The 13,999-nt window shown below is 44.8% G+C and overlaps 1 protein-coding gene across 3 annotated transcripts in view; it reads left to right on the forward strand.

The window, feature by feature from the left end:
• LOC101941250 (probable acyl-CoA dehydrogenase 6) overlaps window positions 1-13,999 on the forward strand; it is a 159,208-nt gene that overhangs the window by 81,729 nt on the left and 63,480 nt on the right. The gene's annotated exons all lie outside the window — the stretch shown is intronic.

Consider the following 13,999-nt stretch of genomic DNA (forward strand, 5'->3'; position numbering starts at 1 on the left):
GACGGCTGGAAATCGAACTTCTGGGTTCGACTTATCGCGTCTAGTCTGGACGCGATAAGTCGAACCCGGAAGTGCTCACCGTCAACTGCGGTACTCCAGCTCGGCGAGAGGAGTACCGCAGAGTCGACGGGGGAGCCTGCCTGCCGAGTGTGGACCAAGGTAAGTTCGAACTAAGGTACTTCGACTTCAGCTACGTTATTCACGTAGCTGAAGTTGCGTACCTTAGTTCGAATTAGGGGGGTAGTGTAGACCAAGCCTTAGTCAGGGTTGAGCAACAGTAAACAAAGTATTTAAGCCCAGGCCCTAGGTCAGGGCAGGGCAACAAATGTGGAGGCAGAGCTCAGGCCCTCAGGCAGGGCTGAGCCACAGTAGATAAAGTATTTAAGCCCAGGCCCTAGGTCAGGGCGGGGCAACAAACGTGGAGGCAGAGCTCAGGCCCTCAGGCAGGGCTGAGCCACAGTAATAGGCCTGAGCCTCAACAGCCCTGGGAGAGGGGGAGACTGCCACCCAGAGGTTGGGTGGCAGCGGGGACGCAGGCCCTCCCACTCCATTGCGTCCCAGCCTGGGGCCCTAGCAGTGGCAGAAGACCCGCTGCTTTGTCAGTGGGGATCCTGGCCGCAACACACTGATATTGGCTCTGGCAGTGCTGCAGCCAGACTGGGGTCGGCTGCCCCCGGGTTACTTCCAGACTCCCCCTCTGAGCCTACCTGGGTGCTGGCGTCAGCCTCGGGGGGATCCTGGACCATGGGTTCGTCCAGCCAGGGATCGTTTGGCAAGTCCGGGAGCTCCTCCGGATAGGAGGCGCAGGGCAGGGCAGGCCCGGCGGCTCCTCTGGGTAGTAGGCGCCGGGCGGGCTCGGCGGTTCCTCTGGGTAACGGGCGCAGGGCAGGCCTGGCGGCTCCTCCGGATAGTGGGTGCAGGGCAGGCCCGGCGGCTCCTCGGGGTAGTGGGCGCAGGGCAGGCCCGGCGGCTCCTGGCGGTCACTCCGGGCCGTGGAGTTTACCCAACCCCGAGCTAGGCTGGAAACATCTGTTCTCTCCAACTGCTGGGGCCATACTGAGTTCTGAGGGCCTGGTTTTATACTTCCTGGTCACCGCCTGACCCTCTGAGGGGCGGGCTCAGAACTCCCTAGCTCCGCCCACTCCGGCCTCCGGATGGGCTCTTCCCCTTCTGGGGCGGCGGGGAGCCACACCGACTCACTACACACCCACATAAATGGTATTGGCGTGTTCAGTGCAGTGGATGAAGTACGTCACATTTGTCCTATGACTACAGAGATGTTAACTGCCTACTTCACCTTGAATGGTCATTCACAACGTGTGTTAACTCTTTATGCTTATCAATCTGTTTACCTTGTATTTAGCTATGACACTCTGAATACCTTTCCCAGAGCTAAAGAAGAGCTCTGTGTAAGCTCAAAAGCTTCTCTCTTTCACCAACAGAAAAGATATAATAAAAGATATTACCGCCCCCGACTTGTCTATCTATTAAATGAATAGTAAGGGTAATGTAGACTTCTAGGTCAGATCCTCAGTTGGTACAAACCAGAATAGCTCAGTTTAAGGACCTGTCCCCTATGGTTATTATTATAAGCTCCTATATACTACATTTCTATGACAGCTGTCAGTGTAATTCACATGCAGCTGAAGGGAAGAAAATGAGCAGAGATGGCCAGCCATATGACACTTCAAATGTGTAAAATGTTATTTGTGGTAGCCTGCAAGTCTACATGCTTCCGTGACACTCAGTATTGGAGGGATGTCAGCAGGATTCTGCAGCAGGAACTGAAACTCCAGGGTGATTGCAGCACCCATGACTGATCGGCTTTCACACTGAGAAATTGGATCAGTGACATTATTTTCTTATAGGAAAACAGATAAATATGATAATTTCATCAGTCACACTAGGTCCTACGACTAGTGAAGTCCTTTCTAGGTGAGGTATCTATTTGCTAATTAGCTGTAAATTATACGGTATGGAACAGCCACATAGAAAGATTTCACAGTGCTATATGTGCATCAATTTGGTTCTGAGCACTTACGAATCTGAAACAAACAAACAAAAATGCTTTTTGGCATGTCTCAAGTCTAATCATTATTAAAAGAACCTTACATCTGATTTAAAATGCCTTCTAGTTTATTGTGCTGGATTTTTTTCAAATAAAATACAAAGAACATTTCAAGGTGCACTCGTGGGTAGGGCAGGCCAAAATGTGACATAACCTAATATTGTTAAGTATCAGAGGGGTAGCCGTGTTAGTCTGGATCTGTAAAAAGCAACAGAGAGTCCTGTGGCACCTTTAAGACTAACAGATGTATTGGAGCATAAGCTTTCGTGGGTGAATGCCCACTTCGTCGGATGCATGTAATGGAAATTTCCAGGGGCAGGTATAAATATGCTGGCAAAAATCAGTCTGGAGATAACGAGGTTAGTTCAATCAGGGAGGGCGAGGTCCTCTGCTAGCAGTTGAAGTGTGAATACCAAGGGAGGAGAAACTACTTCTGTAGTTGGCTAGCCATTCACAGTCTTCGTTTAATCCTGATCTGATGGTGTCAAATTTGCAAATGAACTGAAGCTCAGCAGTTTCTCTTTGGAGTCTGGTCCTGAAGTTTTTTTGCTATAAGATGGCTACCTTTACATCTGCTATTGTGTGGCCAGGGAGGTTGAAGTGTTCTCCTACAGGTTTTTGTATATTGCCATTATGGAGAACACTTTAGTCTTCTTTGTGATTCACCTTGAATAACAATGGCACGAGTCATTTCAAATGTAGTTTTCATATTAAAAGGCACAGTGGTCACTATAAATCAAGTTAAAAACAAAGAGAGACTCTACAGTAAATATTACTTATTTTTCATGTTAAATAATAACCTATTTAGGGCTGAATTTGCCTTCATTAATACAAATTAAAATATATATTATGTGTAAAAGTGAATGCTAGACTTTGTTTTCCAAGTCCTTGAACCTTCATTGTCTGCCCAGAAGTAAGATAGTCTGCAATATTTTAACTTCAATGGTTTTTAACGCAACGAATAAAGTCCTCAAATATACCTGTGAAAGCATATTCAAAATAGCATTTTTCCTTATGCTGTAGTGCAGACATGAGATGCCAGAAGCCAGGGTAGAACTGGATTAATATTGCAAAAATCAAAGGTGCATGCAAATAAAACCAATGAACTCAATTCTCTGCTATCCATCACCCCCTTTTATGCACTGTTCAAAAAGCTTGGATGGGTTTTATTCTTAGGAATTTTAGGGAAAAGTTCAAATTTTCATGGATACACTTACTTGTTTCAGAAACTGTAAAGCTGATGATCATCCAATCAAGGAATGGAAACAATCCAATATTTCTTCAGTGAACAATTTCTCAATTCAAATAACAAAAAGAAAATGCCAACTTAATACTGATTGTGAAAAATTTGTGCAGATTCTAAAAGCTGAAATTTGTTCATAGGAAGTGTTCATAAAACAATTGCAAATAATGAACAAATTCATAAAAATCATTACCTATTGTAAGACAAGTCAAAAAAACAGGGTCAATTTATCAAATTATTTGCCATGAATAGTTCAACCAGATCTAAATCCAGATCTAAATATATATGATCAGTAATGGCTTCCTATTCTCTTGTGAATTTCGCTGTTTTTACTACTTTGTTTTGTTTTCTGTATTGTAATAGCAACCAGCACTGCTAGCTCAGTTCAAATCGTCAGTAGAAATATTAAAGACTATCAAGTCATTTAGCTGTGAAAATGATCTCATTCAACTGTAGAACATCAACCTTTAGTTACGTTGTTATTTTCTCCAGAAGACTTGTATTGTAAAATACACATTACAGACAAATGGATTGAAAATATTTTTTTAAATGAAACTTTATGTAGCAGAAGACCACAAATGCATTCAAAATCTAGACAACAATTGTCATTTCTTATCTGTCTTGCAATTTAAAATGGCCAAGCTGACCTTTTTTAAAAGCACAGTTGGAGTGTGTTGGGATATGGTGTAGAATGCTGTGTGTGAATTCAGAGCAGATTTTTGTCACACATGCAGTTTGGTCCTGCAGTCCTTTGTCTATAGTTAATGAGACTGCCGTAGCACTTCCTAGTGTTTCGCTCAGAAACACCTGAAAACAGATATATGATAGAAGCATACATGCTCACCACAGAAATTCTCGTGAACCCTACTGCAATATTGTAAATGGTATTGTCTGTACAGCTTGGCTTTTCAGGTATTTTTTTCATATAAGAATTAAAAATAAGGGACCCACTAAGATATGCAAAAGAGAAGGTGACAGCGGAAACATGAGTAGCACAATTTAAACTTAATAATTTGTCTTGAAGGAGAAGGTCTCCTTTTGGCTCACCTGATACCACTCCTACCAATAGTCTTTCCTAATCCATTCAGAGGAATATTGTGTCCAGCTCTCTATAGGTGTACAAAGAGAGAGGAGAGGTTGCCAGAGAGGATTTCCCTTGTGTAGGGGGTCAGGTGCAATTGCAATCTATATTTTCCTGGGTGCAGGGATTACTACCCTCTCCAAAGGGCTCAGGGCCATGGCTCCACATCTCTTCTGCATCTGGTGTACCTGGCTTTGTTTGCGTGGGAACACACGCTGCTCCTTGTCAAAGGGTGGCACAGCAGACAAAAGGAGATGTGAGAGGAAGGAACCATTCCTCTCCACCACTTATTGGTGAAGATGTAAATAATTCTCAGTGTTGTAATGCAGTTAAAAGATTATTGTTGTTCCCAAGCCCTCAGCTGCTCACTCTGGGTGAGTGGAAAATCAAGTCAGGTGAGCCTGGTGAGCAAGGTGCAGCCTGACTGCCTATATTCTAAAGGCCCGAGGGGTAAAAGTGTTGCTGCTTTGTTCTTCTTCTGGTGTAATATTGTCTCAATAGGAAGGACATTGGTGGTGGAAGTCAGGAGCCTTTAGCTCAAAGTACAAGTGAGATCTGACCAGCAAGGGACCCAACCAGCAGAACATCAGGCAGGCAGGGAGGGAAACAAGCCAACAGGGCAGTACTGATCCATTGGTAGGCCAGGGACAGCAGTTTCAGACCAGCAGAATGAGAGTGAATGGACTTAGTGTGATGATGGGCAGCCTGCATACACTGGAATTATTGGGAGGTGGGTATCCTAGCTGGAGAGCATATCAGAAAAAGGTAGCCTATCCAGAGACAGAGTCAGTGAGGAGCTATCTAGGGTTAGCAGCGCTTAAGTTATATAAAAAAATCTAACTTCATATTTTCATTATTTTTCTTACATTCCTGTTTATCTGACTCATAGGAAATATCTGCACTCTAAGGAATGGACTGTTTCATACTGACATAGCTAATACTCCCTTAAACTGCAGATAACAGGGTATGGCTTGGGAGTGGAATTGCTTAGGTCACTGGTGTACTTTGGCCCGGTCAGTGCGCTCAGTCCTTGTGGGAGCTGGTGTGGAGTATGTTTTTCAAGTGCTTCATGTCTCAGTTGCTCTGCTTAGCCTGCCCTTTTGTCGGTGTTGATTTAAAGTGGCAAGGTGAGTGAGGTAATATCTTTTCTGTTGGTGAAAGAGATGAGCTTTCGAGCTTACACAGAACTCTTCTTCCTCATCAGAAACACAATAAGAGCCGAGCTACTACAGCAAGTGATGGTGAAAAGGGTCCATAATCCGAGGGTTTCTTGGTGTGCGTTTGGTGTAGTTCAGGCATAGTGGTATAGCTAGGAGAAAGGAAGCATGGCCAGAGTATCGCTACCCACTATTGATCTCCATTGGCCAGAATGCCCCAGTTTGAACCAGCCCTGATGCCAAAATCTAGCCCTAAATTAGACATAATAGCCCAGCAAATGACTGCACTAAAGAAAAGGAGGAGGAAATTAACAATGCAACAGTGAAAAGACACAAAATGTGTTTAATATTATGTATGCCTCTTGTCAGGTCCTGTTTTGTCTTTTAATAATTTCATATTACCAATACAATACTTCGGTAGAGTGTCACAAGTGGGGTTGCTCCATAGCACCCCCTGCAGGGCCAAGAGTTGTACTGCAGGCACTCCCTGCCTTAGTCCACCAGTTGTAGCTGCCTGCTCAGAGCAGGGGGGCTTGTGCCATAAGCTTGGCATTAGTCTATAGCCAGCTCAATAAAAATAACAAACTCAGACTTGTCTCTCTGCACCTTTAAACAAACCAAACTCCAAGGCAAATGCCGCAGTGCTTGAGGGCAAGGCCCTGACCTGGCCCTGGCCTATCAGTGAGGAGATCATCCTCTGTCCCAGTCTCCCCCTGCACTGCCCTGAGAAGAAGCAGGCACAGCTTCTAAATTGACCGCTGGTTCTTAATTGATCAGTGTCTCCTCCTAGTGCATCTGAAGAACCAACCTCGTTGGTAGCCAGGTTTGAATGAATTTTCCTTAAGCAGGGGTCAGAGAAGGTTTGATAGATCCCATCACACGGGGATTTTGAATAGTGCCCGGCTACTGTAGAAACCTCGCATTACGGTTGGATAGATGGAAAAAAGGAGTGCCAATAAAAATTGTTAAAACACTCTCCAACATTTCTAAAATAGTCTTTGTAAAAATATTTGGCATGAACAAAATACATGATGGAGAGGAATGTAGTCCTCCCAAACATATGCCAAGAAAACCTTTATATAACACTTTACAACCAGAGCCGGATTTCCAATTAGGCACAGTAGGCACATGCCTAGGGGCACCGGCGTTCTAGGGGCGCCCAAAAGTTAAAAGTTGGTTAAAAGTTAAAAAGTTAATACATACAGCTCCCCTGTGGGCAGCTGGCCTCCTAGCATGGGTTGGTGACCACCCAGCATGTGGAGTTGGAGCAGGGTGAGCGTCTGAGTCAGCCTGCCTGCCTGGGGGCATTGTGAGCTGCAGCTGGGCAGGGTGTCCGCTAAAGGTGCTGGGAGCATCCCAGCCCCTTCCTAATCCTGGCCACCCCGCTGCCTTTGTCCCATGCCGGGGAGGGAGAGGGTGGAGCATGGCTGGCACCCCATTCACTTCACGGGCAGAGCTGGAATGTGCCGGGCTGTGGGAGAGACAGAAGACACCCGGAGATCCCTCGCCGTGTGGAGAGGTACAGTCCCCCTTCTTGTGCCTTGCTTGGGGCAGATGGGCTGCATCCCGGCTCGGGCTGGGAGCGCCGTGCGTCCTGGGGAGGCTGTGTTTATATTTCTTTTTGTTTCGTTTTTTATGGAAAACACGAAGGTCAGCTGTAGGTGGGGAGGCTGAAGATGCTGTGCCTAGGGGTGCATAAGGTGTAAATCCTGCCCTGTTTACTTTCTCTCTCTCTCTCTCTCTCTCTCAAAAGGAAAGTCGTGGTCAGTTTCAGATGATTCATTTACTAATTTGTAAAGGTCCAGTGTCTGACATGGGTTTTCCAGCTCTTGGTCCTTTTACAATTGAGTAGATGCATTGAAGAATTTACATTACAATACCATGAAATTGTTAAAAAATGTAGACTGTAGACAAACATTTTTGTCTTCTGGCCAGTGGGCCCCCCCCCTCCTCTGTGTGTGTGTGTGTTGGAGAGGTGGTGGGTAACACAGTAGCTTTGAAGTATCTTATTTTCACCAGGGAAGGGAGGGAAAATTTTGATTTTCAATTATCCTTTTCTCCCAAGATGTGTTATGAATTAGGTTGTTCAGACATGATGGTATTAACTGAGGAAGTTAGTGCTTGTGAGAGACTTTCTCAAATGTCTTCCACAAGAAAATGACTGATTTCTGGGAAGAAGGAGATGTTTTGGTGTGTGAAGCTTTTCACTCATTTTTGTTTTTGAGTTTAAACATTTTACATAATAGCTCCCAATTCATTGCGTAAGAATCACCTTGCTAGATCGGTCCATCAGCCCTCACAGAGAGAGCGCCGATCAAAACACATCATGCGTGTTGTTCTAACCATTCTGTCAGCCACACACTGGCTAGGCTGTCAGTGGCACCGGACACCTGATCAGCATAGCATAGCACACCCCTGAGCCCAAGTGATCTGCCAGCCTCAGCCTCCCAAGTAGCTGGGAATACAGGTGCATGCCACCGCGCCCACATAAGAATCAACAATATAAATATTTTTGCAAATTAAATTATTATTTTTAGAAATGCAGTATGGCACTAAAGTTAGGTATTAAAGCTGCTGAGATGCAAACACATAAATGGTTGTAGCATTTGGTTTTTTAAACATTTTTAGACAGTGTTATTTTAAGAACAATAATTAATATAGAAGTTGTTGCAAGGCTGCCAGATAAAAGAAAATCTGCATAAATATGTAGAATCAGATTCTGACACACTTACTCCATGATGTCACTGAGATTACTCATGAAGTGAGGTACTATTCCAGATGAGGAACAATGTCAGAATCTGGCCCTAAGTATTTGCAGATTTGGTAACATTATGATTGTCTCCTAAGATATTTTCATTCAGAATTTCTATTATTGTTTTCAAAAGTTACAGTTAAAAGGTGGGGCGGGGGGTGGGGGGAGAGAGGGCAGGAGGAAGGAGGTATAGAGGACTCCAAAAGGCATTAATTTTAAAACTCCTTTCAGTTCTTAGAGATCCCTTTGACATCTCCTCATTTCCTTAAGACACACTATTTTAGTCTAATGTATTCAAGTGTGTTATATTATTGGTCTCAACCTGCTGGTATGGTGATTATGTATTCTGCAGCATGGTGTGCATTCAGTGATAAATTGTATTATAATTGTGCCTGCCAGGGCTGCTGTAGTTAAATGGCTGCTGGCATTCCCTTTACAAAACCCTGTGTGTTTAGTGGTTTGTACCTTGGTTTGTTTGCACACTTTTTGTTATTTATGTAGATAACGATGAAATGGGAAGAAAACTACACCCAAAGAACTCATCGTTGACCCACTTTCAAAGTGTTTCTTAAGATAATCAGATGTCCATATAAATATACAGTCTGTTGGGTGGAAACTCCTTTTGAAGAAAATAATTCACAGTCATGGTGGGGGAAGTGCTGGCTTTATGTTATAACCCCTCCACGCTTAATTTGTATCCAGGAACCCGTATCCTAAATACTACCCCTCAAACAAAAGAAAACCAGCAATGGTGTATAAAAGAAAAGTCATTAAATTGAACACAGTAAAGGCAGGATCCCAAAGTCCTTTAAAAAAAAAGATAAGCAGCAAAAAGCTTAAGAAGCAAAAATTCCAAGTATCAATTACATTGAAAATTATTATAATGTATAACAATAGCTTCTGGAGACTCCATTTGAGTTTAGGGTCATAATGTGCCAGGTGCTGCACAAACACATAGGGCTTGTCTACATGGGGGGTTAATCCACAGGTTTTTTTGCTTTGTGTCAGGTAATGTGCGGTACACAAACTGCAGTAATAGTGTGCATGGGATGGTATGCAATGGGCATCATCGTGTACACATGCCAGTGGTTTGCTGAGAACGGACAGCGTGGCATTCTCAGAGGGTATCCCTTGCTCCTTTGCTTTGCTGCTGAGCAGCGTATATTCCAGGAATTTTTTTCTTGCCGTGCATTGTGGGATGCATAGCAGAAGCCAGACTAGTTCACATTTAAAAACAATCCCATGATTCGTTTGTGTACCGTCCCCCTGGTGCTTTCTTTTTGGGTGGGCTAGCACTGTTTTTGAATTGCTGTCAGCCAACATGGACCGAACAGTGCTCCATGGACCGAACAGTGCTCCACACTGCAATGGTGGCAATGTGCAGAAGCTGCTTGGGGTGTATTTCAGCACTGAAAGCCAGATGAGTTCAGTTTGGAACTTTGCCTGCCGCACCACCACGCGGGTGATGTGGCAGCTGCAGCAGCTCCTCCAGGAGCAGGAGAGTCGTTAGCAGTGGTGGAACCAGGACACAGAGAGGAAGACACCATGCTACAGACAGTAGAGGAGCAGTTCCTGAAGCAGCTTCATGGAGTGCAGTGATATTTCTGGGACTGGGAATCAACACAGAAAAGATTACGCTGCTGACCTGGGATGACCAGCAGTGGCAAGAGAATTTCAGGATAGGGAAGGCAACCTTTTTGGAGATATGTGCTGAACTAACCCTGGAGCTGCAGTGACCGCATACCCCCACACAGTTCTCCATGTCTGTGGAGCAGTGGATCATCATTGTCATCTAGAAGCTGGTCACCCCTGAATGTTAATGATCCCTAGTGACCCAATTCAGTGTGGGGACTACTGGGGCTATTATCATGCAGGTGTGTGATGCCATGGAGAAGATATTGTTACACTGGGCTATAAAGCTTGATAATGCTCCGGAGGTTATTGATGGTTTTACATGTGTGTGTGTGGCGGGAGGGTTGCCAAACTTTACTGGGGCAATTGATGGGATCCATGTGCCTATTATTTGCCCCCCATTCCCAGTCAGGGCTCAGAATTCATAAGCACAAAGGGGTATTTCTTGATGATATTCCAAGGGCTTGTTGACAACTGTGGTAGGTTTACAGTTATAAATGCTGTGTAGTCTGGAAGGGTCCATAATGCTAAGATCTTTCAGAACTCAGTTGTGTTTAATAGAGACAGGACTGCTTGAACACTATAGACACTAGAGGGGGAGACATTGCTTTTGTTATCCGGGGAGACTCGGCTTATCCTCTTGCTTTCCTGGTTAATGAAGCCATTCAGAGGCTGCTTGGAGAGAAGGAAGGAACTGTTTAACTACCTCTTTAGTAGTTGCAAAATGGCAATGGAGTGTGCATTTGGCCGTTTGAAAGGGAGATGGCACTGTTTGTGGAATAAGTTGGAAGCAGCAGAAAAAAATGTCTCAAAGATTATAGCAGCACGTTGTATTTTGCACAATGTTTGTGAGACTAAGGGAGATAGCCTAGCAATGGGTGGGAGGCTGAGGTGCAGAGACTCTCTCAGCGGTCTGTGCAGTCAGTGAGGCATCCAATACAAAATGCAAACAGCCAGGGCAATATTGTGAGATATGCCTATTGCTCTTACTTTGAGTCTCAGGCCTGAAATTGTGCAGCTGTACATCCAGCTGTTATCCATTGTCTGTGGTCGGGGGTAGAGGTTGGGGGGGTGTTGGAAGTTTTTTGTGCAGTTCAGTAGTTTGTAGCCAGTGGAAGTGCGGTGTTGTTGCGATCCCTTTTGCGTATTTGCCTAAATGTGTTTGTAAAAATTTATGAATTAGTGCATACTTAATTATTTTCTGTGTAAAATGAACTGTCGACTCCTTAGGAATGAAATTTTTAAGGTTTTTATCATCTACTCTGTAACAAACAAATGATCAACTGAAACGAAAATGAAACAATGATTTTCAATTATGAAGCAATCTATTATTTAACTACAAAAAACCCTTTCATTAAAACAGCAGTGAAACAAAATAGCAGAGTGCAGCAATGCAGTGCAGAATACAATGCAAGGAGTGAAGGGACTTAAAGTCACAGAAGAGCATAAGTTGCCTCTTCTTCATGGTCCTTCTGAAGTAAAGTGCAGAGGCTGGAAATTGCCAGGGGCAATAGAGGGCCCAAAATAGTTGGGGTCCCAGGTGCCACTTTTCTCAGGGACCAGCGCTGGGTTCTGGGAGGGGCATGGCTTCTGGGAGCACTGCTGTGAGGGTACAGCAGGGAGGAGTTGTTGTTGTTCCCTATAGCCAGTATTATCCAGAGGCCACATAACAGGCTGGCTGTTGGTTTGCAGTACTGCGTGGCCTGCTGCCCTCATAGTAACATGCAGTGCAACGGGACATTTTTTATTGCCTCCAGGAGTTGCTTCTGCATCTCCCTGTCTTTTCCATGCTCGTTTTGACCCTGGCAGCTGCCACACCATCCTCTACCACTGCAACAATCTCTCTGGAAAACTCCTAGTCGGATTCCCTCTCAGTCCTCTGATACTGCCTCCAACTCTTCACATTTTTCAGGAGGTTTCTGGACTCTGTAATGATGTTTTCTGTTTCCTCCACCTCAGGTTTGCCAGCTGCTAAACCATTGATAAAGGCCTTGTCCAGGAGGGTCTGGCCAGTGTGAGTGCTGTAGCTCTGGAAGTATTAACAAAAATTACAAAGCAACAGAGGGTCCTGTGGCACCTTTAAGACTAACAGAAGTATTGGGAGCATAAGCTTTCGTGGGTAAGAACCTCACTTCTTCAGATGCAAGTAATGGAAATCTCCAGAGGCAGGTATAAATCAGTATGGAGATAACGAGGTTAGTTCAATCAGGGAGGGTGAGGTGCTCTGCTAGCAGTTGAGGTGTGAACACCAAGGGAGGAGAAACTGTTTCTGTAGTTGGATAGCCATTCCCAGTCTTTGTTTAATCCTGATCTGATGGTGTCAAATTTGCAAATGAACTGGAGCTCAGCAGTTTCTCTTTGGAGTCTGGTCCTGAAGTTTTTTTGCTGTAAGATGGCTACCTTTACATCTGCTATTGTGTGGCCAGGGAGGTTGAAGTGTTCTCCTACAGGTTTTTGTATATTGCCATTCCTGATATCTGACTTGTGTCCATTTATCCTCTTGCGTAGTGACTGTCCAGTTTGGCCAATGTACATAGCAGAGGGGCATTGCTGGCACATGATGGCATATATAACATTGGTGGACGTGCAGGTGAATGAGCCGGTGATGTTGTAGCTGATCTGGTTAGGTCCTGTGATGGTGTTGCTGGTGTAGTTATGTGGGCAGAATTGGCATCGAGGTTACAATTACAAGTGGTTATTGTTCATGTTCTAGGGAGGCTGAGATGGCATTTTTTTATGTGCATTTCTGGCTTTACCTTCCTAAGAGTCTTCCCAGTCTGGGGAGGACCCTCGGTGATGGTAAGTGATGTGTGTATTGAGATTTTTGTCTGTGCATTATATGCTCTTTGCTTTGCTGTTGTGTCTTGGAGGTTGGGGCTGGGGGAAGGCATGGGGTTTGGGAATTATGCTCCTGGTCTGGCTTTGCAGTTTTGATGTGCTGTGGAGGTGCTTATGTGGTGTTGGAGGGGGGGTTAGTGGGGTGAATCTGGGGGTGAGTTGGATATTAATCCCCTCTACATCCCCTTTAAGCTATCCTGGTTTGGATGACATTACACTGAGGAGGGTGACCAGGAGGCAGAGAATGACCTTATTTAAAGAGGCGAAGGGCAGACCAGCAAGATACTTGGCAAAGTTATTCTCCAAGATGGTGTCCCTAGAAGTGCAGGACTGGAAGGGAGTTGCGAGCTATAGGTGGAGGATGCAGGTGAGGGGGGGGAGGGAAGGCTGCATGCAGCTATTCCTTATAATGTCCAGACAAAAAGTGAGCAATTTTTCAGCCTTTGATTTTGCTTTCTCTCTCTCTTGCAGTCATGTTGGAAGAGCAGAGAAAAATACTAGGGTTCTATGGTTGCCTGAAGCATTCACTGGTACCAGTCTGTAAGAATGTGGGTTACAGGACATTTACAGGGGAGCTGTACACTTTGTAGCTTTATGGTCATGCAGTGTTGATATCTACCTCATGTAAACTGAGAACACTAATCAAGCTTCTTTTCCTGTAACCACTGTTTGAGTAAACATTTGCATTTTGCACAAAAGACTATTTTCCTTATTTGATTCTGCCACAGGGTCAGGGAAGAAGCTGCGGTTGTGCCACGCTGCTGGCCACCATTTTGAGGTGGAAAACAAGAGCTTGAGGAGGATGGGGCACCATTTGCAGGGCAGGACAGCTGAGGAAAGGGGAAAGAAAAATGCCTCCCTGTGGTGTGGGCCTGAAAACAGTCAGTAGTTGGGGTGTTAGCATAAGGTGGGGGCCAGTGACCTCGGTTGAGAAGCAAACATTTTGGAAGGATGTACGGGGGCATCGAACAAAGAGCATGGGCCAAGGGACGGTGAAGGGGATCTCGGACTTGGAAAGGCTTTTAGCTCATATCTGTTTACAATGAACGCTGCCATGGGGCCCCTGGAACAAGCTAGCATGCCAGCATAGCATAATAAATAATAATAAATTAAAAACTTAAATATTAAATTATGAAACAAATTATAAAAAAAAAAACGTACATGCTGAGGTTCCCTCCATAGGATCAGCCCCCTCGGTCTGGGTTGCTGCCTAGTAATTGGGGTTGAT

Source organism: Chrysemys picta, chromosome 2, assembly GCF_011386835.1.
Source record: "Chrysemys picta bellii isolate R12L10 chromosome 2, ASM1138683v2, whole genome shotgun sequence".
Lineage (NCBI taxonomy): Eukaryota > Metazoa > Chordata > Testudines > Emydidae > Chrysemys > Chrysemys picta.